Source organism: Rhinoderma darwinii, chromosome 3, assembly GCF_050947455.1.
Source record: "Rhinoderma darwinii isolate aRhiDar2 chromosome 3, aRhiDar2.hap1, whole genome shotgun sequence".
Lineage (NCBI taxonomy): Eukaryota > Metazoa > Chordata > Amphibia > Anura > Rhinodermatidae > Rhinoderma > Rhinoderma darwinii.
This window is the reverse complement of record NC_134689.1, coordinates 148208195-148215863: the sequence shown is the minus strand read 5'-3', so window position 1 is coordinate 148215863 and position 7669 is coordinate 148208195.

The window sequence follows — 7669 nt, the reverse complement described above, 5'->3', positions numbered from 1 at the left end:
TAATAATATAATCGCCGAAAGAGATTGTGCAGCTGCAACTCTTAGGGCTTATTCAGACTAACGGGGCCGTTCACATGGCCATTGTTTCAATGGACCATGTGGAAGGGCCCGCGAAACAATAGGACATGTCCTATTTTCGTCCATTTTCACAAAACAGGTGCGACTCGGACGTGAAAGACAGACGTTTTTCCTGTCAGAGTTTGCACTTGTTCGTGTGAATCAGGCCTTACACTTTCCATTGTCAAGTCTCATCTGGGTTTCCCAGTGAAAACCCATGCAAATACGGGGAGAACATACAAACTATGCAGATGTTGTCCCCCCAGTACCCCAACCCTGTAAGGCAGCAGCTAACCACTGAACCACCGTGATGCTCTTCAGTTTGGTTTTACTTTAGAAGTTAACATAAAATGTAGTACATGTGGCAAAAGTTTACTTGGAAATTTGTATATTGTTGCCATGGTTGCAGTAGTAGTTTATAGGACTGATTTTGAATAGTAAAGTAATTTCATGCAGAAGTAATAGAAGGGGGTGCTGTTGTGTGATGGCTAGCGGTGATAACCATTGATGTCAATGGACCTTTATTCATTTTAATGTGTGCTGTGTAATAGGCAGTGTGACTTTACCGTAATTCCTTGAGTTTCTTTCCCGTTGTTGACCGGTATTTTCAGTAATGTCTGGCTGGGAGAAAAGCTGTTTGACATCCAATATTGCAGCTTCCACAGGGTAGGCTCACCCATGTATGCAGCAGTACTGGAGCAGATAATGGATCATTGCAGAACGAAGCAGAAGCAGCCAAATTATAGAGCCTGTGAAATCTCTGTGAGCTGTAAAGTCAGCAATATTGGTTGGCAATTGTTCTTCCCAGAAACGGATATAGCCAAGAAATGGACAGATTGTATTTTAACTTGTCCAAAGCGCACAATTAAGGAATTTATATACTGTTCTTTTATTTTTTTATTTCCAATATTATTGAGGGAAATGTTCTTTGACGCGGACCTGTCGGATAGAAATTGGCCCGCAAACAATAACCCTAGTACTGTGTAGCAGCCAAGGACGGAAGCCACATTTGCCACTTTATTAAAATTACATATGCGGTGCTATTTACGAACATTAAGATGTTTTTAACCCCTTCCTGCACCTTGACGTTAATGCACGTCAATGTGAGCAGTCACTTTGCGCACCTTGACGTGCACTAACGTCAGTGCTTTGACAGTTAACCACCGTGCGGCGCTACACCGCAGCGGCGGTTAACTGTGCAGGGTGTCAGCCCTGCTCTCCCCGTTGCCGATCAGCGGCCTGTCGCCACTGAAATCGGCAATTAACCCCTTCGATGCGGTGGTCGATTGCGATCACCACATTGAAGAGGTTTACAGCGGATCGGCAGCTCCCCACATGTATTTGCGGGGGCTGGCGATCCTTCTCACGACAACCAGAGGCCAGACTATGACCTCCGGGTTGCCATGTACGGAAGCCTCGGAGGATCAGCCTCCGGCCGGTCCTCCGATGCTTCCTGTCAGTGTGACTGTCGCGTCACAATGACAGTTAGAACACATTACACTACGTAGGTAGTGTAATGTGTTCCAGCAGCGATCAGAGCTGCAAGTCTAAGTGTCCCCTAGTGGGACAAGTAAAAAAAAAGATAATAAAAATGTTTTTAAAAAGTGTAAAAATAAAAGTTAGAAGTGACCTAAACAAAGAATGCTTTTTTTCCTATAATAAGTCTTTTATTATAGGAAAAAAATGTAACACGTTAAAAAAAGTACACATATTTGATATCACCGCGTTCGTAACGACCCCAACTATAAAACTGTAATATTATTTTTCCCTCACGGTGAACACCGCAAAAAAAATAAACGGAAAATAGTGCCCGAATCACAATTTTTTGGGTTACCAACCCCCCCAAAATATACAATAAAAAGTGATCAAAAAGTCGCATGTACCCCAAAATAGTACCAATACAAACTACAACACGTCCCGCAAAAAACAAGCCCTTACACCGCTTTTTTGACTGAAAAATAAAAAAGTTATGGCTCTCAGAATATGGTGACACAAAAAATAATTTATTTTATAAATAAGTGATTTTATTGCATAAACGCTGCAAAACATAAAAAAATTATATACATATGGTATCGCCGTAATCGTACTGACCCGCAGTATAAAATATAATGGTAATTTATAGCCCAGGGTGAACGCCATAAAAAAAAAGAATAAAAAACCTTGTCAGAATTGAAGGTTTTTGGTCACCTTGCTTGCCAAAAAATGGAATAAAACGTGATCAAAAAAATTTCTGGTACCCCAAAATGGTACCAATGAAAACTACAGATTGTCCCGCAAAGAATAAACCCTCACACGGCTCCGGTGGAGAAAAAATAAAACCGTTCTGGCTCTCAGAATATGGCGATGCAAAATGTGCAGTGTTCCAAAAGCAGATAAGATCGGGCGCCATTTATCAGTGCGACTCCGGCCACATATCTGCGGATTATTATTTATTTACTGAATTATTATACCCTGCTGTACCCCGCACAGATAACATGTACCCTGATGTACTCCGCACAGATAACATATGCCCCCACATTATAAACAAACACCAGTAAAACCCCACACAGAACTGCTACCAAGCTACATCTGCGCCCCAAAATCAAAAGGCGCTCCCTCCCTTCTGAGCCCTGCAGCGTGCCTAAACACCAGTTTACGTCCATAGATATGGAATCGCCATACCCAGGAGAACCCGGTTAATATTTTATGAGGTATTTGTCTTCAGTGGCACAAACTGGGCATAACATGTAGTGCACTAAAATGGCATATGAGTGGAAAATTTTAATTTTCACTCGGCACCATCCGCTGCACATTAACCCCTGCGCGCACCACGACATAGCATGTCGTAGTGTGGGGGGTGATGTATGGAGCGTCTCACGTGAAAAATAAAGAATTTAAAACTGCAAAATCACAGTTTTTTGGTCACCTTGGCTCTACCTAAAAATGTAATAAAAAGTGCTCAAAAAGTTGTATGTACCAAAAAATGGTACCAATAAAAACGACCGCTCGTCCCTCAATAAATAATCCCTCATACCGCTCTATTGACTGAAAAATAAAAAAGTTGTGGCTCTTGGAACGCGGGGAGGAAAAAACTAAAAAGGAAAAGAAAAAAATGGATCAGTCAAGAAAGGGTTAATTACTTTCTAATGAAAAACCGTTTGACCACACGTGGGGTATTGCCGTACTCGGGAGAAATTCCTTTACAAATGTTGGGCAGCTTTTACCCCCTTTATCTTTTGTGAAATTGAAAAAATGCAACATTTTAGTGGAAGAAATGTCGATATTCATTTTCACGGCCTAATTCTAATAAATCCTGCAAAAGACTTGGGTCTAAATGCCCACTATATCCCTAGATAGATTCTTTAAGTGCTGTAATTTCCAATTCTGGGGGGTTTCCACTGTTTTGGCCTCTCAGGGGCTTTGCAAATGCGACATGGCACCCAAAAACCATTTCAGCTAAATTTGAGCTCCAAAAGACAAATCGCGCTCCTTCCCTTCTAAGCCCTGCTGTGGGTCCAAACAGCAGTTTATTACCACATATGGCATATTTCCGTAATCAGGAGAAATTGTTTTACAAATGTTGGAGTGCTTTTTCTCCTTTATTCCTTGTAAAAATTAAAAATGGCTACCTTTTTTCAGAAAAAAAGTCGATTTTTACCTTTACAGAATAATTCCAATGAATTCAGCAAAACAACTGTGGGGTCAAAATGCTAACTTTACCCCTAGAAAAATTCCTTGATGAGTGTAGTTTCCAAAATGGGGTCACTTTCCGGGGGTTTCCACTATTTTGTTCCCTCCAGTGCATTTCAAACGCGACACGGCACTGAAATCTATTCCAGCAAAATCAGAATTTCAAAATCCAAATGGTGCTCCTTCCCTTCTGAGTCCTGCTGTGGGTCCAAACAGCAGTTTATTACCACATATGGGGTATTGCTATAATCGGGAGAAATTGCTTTACATATGTTGGTGTTTTTTCTCTTTTATTCCATGAAAAAATTAACATTTTCTACGTTTTTTCAGAAAAAAAAGTAGATTTTCATCTTCACATACTAATTCTAATTAATTTAGCAAAAAAACTGTGGGTTCAAAATGCTAACTATACCCCTAGATAAATTCCCTGAGGGGTGTAGTTTCCAAAATGAGGTCACTTTTGGGGGGTCTTTATTGTTTTGGCCCCACAAGACCTCTTCAAACCTGACATGGTACCTAAAATATATGCTAAAAAAAAGGAGGCCCCAAAATCCACTAGGTGCTCCTTTGCTTCTGAGGCCTGTATTTCAGTAAATTAGCGCACTAGGGCCACATGTGGGATATTTCTAAAACTGCAGCATCTGGGCAATAAATAATAAGTTACATTTCTTGGGTAAAACCTTCTGTGGTATAGAATTTTTTTTTATTGCAAATGAATTTTGTAAAAAAAAAATGAAATTTGTAACTTTCACCTCTACTTTGCTTTAATTCCTGTGAAACTCCTAAAGGGTTAAAACACTTTCTGAATGCTGTTTTGGATACTTTGAGGGGTGCAGTTGTCAAAATGGGGTGATTTATGGGGACTTTCTAATATATAAGGCCCTCAAAGCCACTTCAGAACTAAAATGGTCCTTGTAAAAATTGCCTTTTGAAATTTTCTTGAAAATATGAGAAATCACAGTCTTGTAACGTCCTAGAAAAATAAAAGAATGTTCAAAAAACTATGCCAAGCTAAAGTAGACATATGGGAAATGTTAACTAGTGACTATTTTGTGTGGTATTACTATCTGTTTTACAAGCAGATACATTTAAATTTAGAAAAATGCTAATTTTTGCACATTTTCTTCAAATCTTGGTGTTTTTTACGAATAAATATTGAATTTATCGACCAAATTTTTTCCCTAACATAGTACAATGTGTCACGAGACAACAATCTCAGAATCATTTGGATAGGCAAAAGCATTCCGGAGTTACCACCACATAAAGGGACACATGTCAGATTTGAAAAATCGGCTTTGTCCTGAAGGCCAAAACAGGCTCAGTCCTGAAGGGGTTAATGGTAATCATACTTTTATTCATCTGAAAAGTTGTTTAAGAGAAAATATATGTCTAGGCTAAAAATGATTTCTGCTAAAAATAAAAATAAAACGGTCTAGTGCTTCAAACTTTGTTTTCATCAAAGAATCCTCCATTGGCATCAATCCCAACCTTTGGCATTCTAGCAGAGAATTTATTGAAGTCATATGCAAAAATCTCAGGCCATGCTTCCCGAACCAACTCCCACAAGATTGATTGGCTTGTTGGGCAATTTATTTTTGAACCAGAAGGTCAAGCTGCTCCCAGAACCGCACAGTAGGGTTGAGATGGGTTATTTTGCTGGCCAGTCCATTACACACAGAATACCAACTGACTGCTTTTTTAAATGGATCTTGTATAATTTGGAGCAGTGCTTTGGGTCATTGTTCTGTTCGAGCTGCATCCAGGAGGCATGGTATTGCAAAATAAGGATTACAGTCCTTCTGGCATCAAGCGATCCTCCAGCATCTTATATATTCCTTGCCTCACAAATGATGTTCAGATCACAGGGAACACACAAAATTTAGCTTTGTTTGTCCATAAGACATTTATTTTTCCCATTTAAATATTTTTTTTATTAGTCTCAGATTTTTTTTTTCTTTAAAACGTTGCCTTTGGAGGCAAGCATCCCGGAATCGCTGCTTTTTTTTTCTGGTGAAGTTGAGTCTGGTGGTTTGTGGGTACTAGTTAAAAAGGCTCTGTCACCACATTATAAGTGCCATATATATATATATATTAGTGACAGAGCCTCTTTACTAAAGCTGCTAGCTGAGAATCTGTGAGGCCTTTGTTTCTTAGACTATAGACTTTGCTGTTATCCTCCAGTACAGTTGTGCGCTAGGATCTCCCACTTCTCTGTGTATCCTTCTTAGAGACCGTTTCTGCAGTAATTTTGAAGGGAGTAGCAAGGGCAGGAGCGCCAAGACGTTTGTTTTTTTTCCCATTCCCTAAGCCTAAATAATATATTAAGATAGCGTAGCTATAAAACAACTTTTAGAACACAACAGGTTTAGTTATACTGTAACAGCAGTACATTGTCCCTGGATATTACTTTATACTGAAAATTGTACCCTTAGATACATCTGTCCTGTACCCAAATAATTTCTCCCTCCTAATCACTAATGTATATATAAAAGAATATTTTACACCAACACTCCATATATCCACCACAAATACCAGTACAAAAAAAATAATAATACAGCCATACAATGGTCACTTACCAGTTCTTAACTGGTTCTTTGCAGAGTATTATCACACTGTGTATCCAGCAAATTAATACAGTACAAAAAGAATATAGTGACTCATAGGTGACATCTTCTCTGATTGAACTGGTTTGCGTTTCGTTTTCTTCTGCAACCACCCCAGACCACAGTGAAAAATCGCTGAGGTTTGCTGCCCTCTTAGTGCCCCATACAATATAAGTGATTTCTTAGTGCCCCCATTTGTGTCCCACACAGTAATGGTGCCCCCCCACATAGTAATCGGTCCTTCTTAGTTCATCCACACACTATTATTGCTCCCACATACAGTAAAAGTTCCCACCCAGTAATGGTCCACTTATTGCACCCACTCAGTTATGGTTCTTTTTTTTTTTTTTTTTGGAGACCTCACTCTAATGGTTCTCTTAGTGCCCCCACTCAGTAATAGTACACCTCTTTCTGGTAATTTTAAAACCAAAAATCCACAAATGCTGAAATACTCAAGTAGCCCAAAGAATGCCAGTATTATTGCTTCCTTGAATAGGATACTGATTAAAGCTATGCTAACGTGATTGCACAATGGTTTTGTACCGAGCCATATAATGAAGTTATTACATTATTTATACCACACGGTAAACAGTGTAATGAAACCGGGTAAAAGACAACGGCAGGATTTGTTTGTTTTTTTTCTATTAACTCCCCTTCACCAAAAAATAACTTAATTAGAGATAAGCTAATCGATTTTACACTGATCAAATTTGATACGAATTTCCCAAAAGTTTCGGATTTTTGCGAATACAAAACTTTTGGTATTTTACAGATCAGGAAAAGACAGCGAAGAAGAAAAATCACAAGACCTCGGGCGGTGGGCTTCCCTCTAGCGCAGCCAATCATAAGGGCTATAGATTTGACACTAATGGCTTAGTGGATGACCGTCGTAGACACTATAAACCGCCCAACCAGGAAGGATTTGAGATTGAGGAGTCTGTCAGTTCCAGTGTGTTCGTTAGACAGACTGCCATTGCTGTGAGTGAGTGCTGCTGCAGCTATACAATTCTTACATTAATTTGTGAATCACCAATATTCATCACATTCACAGATCTCCAATAATATTAATCCTGGTGCTGATAGTGTGCCGCTGCCTTCTGAAACAGACGTCACGGATGTGCTGTGACTCATTGTTTTGCACATATTTAATAGTGCAACCAAAATTTGCGTATCGTTCTGTGTCAAGCATTTATACAGTGCCGTTATACTTGAGTCTGTGTCCAAGTGGCAATTTTTTTTTTTTTTAAATAGAATTTAGTTTAAGTTTCAATCCCGGTGCTGATAGCAGCCTGCTGATACAGACATCATGGACGTGTTATCACTAATTGTTTTGCGTATAT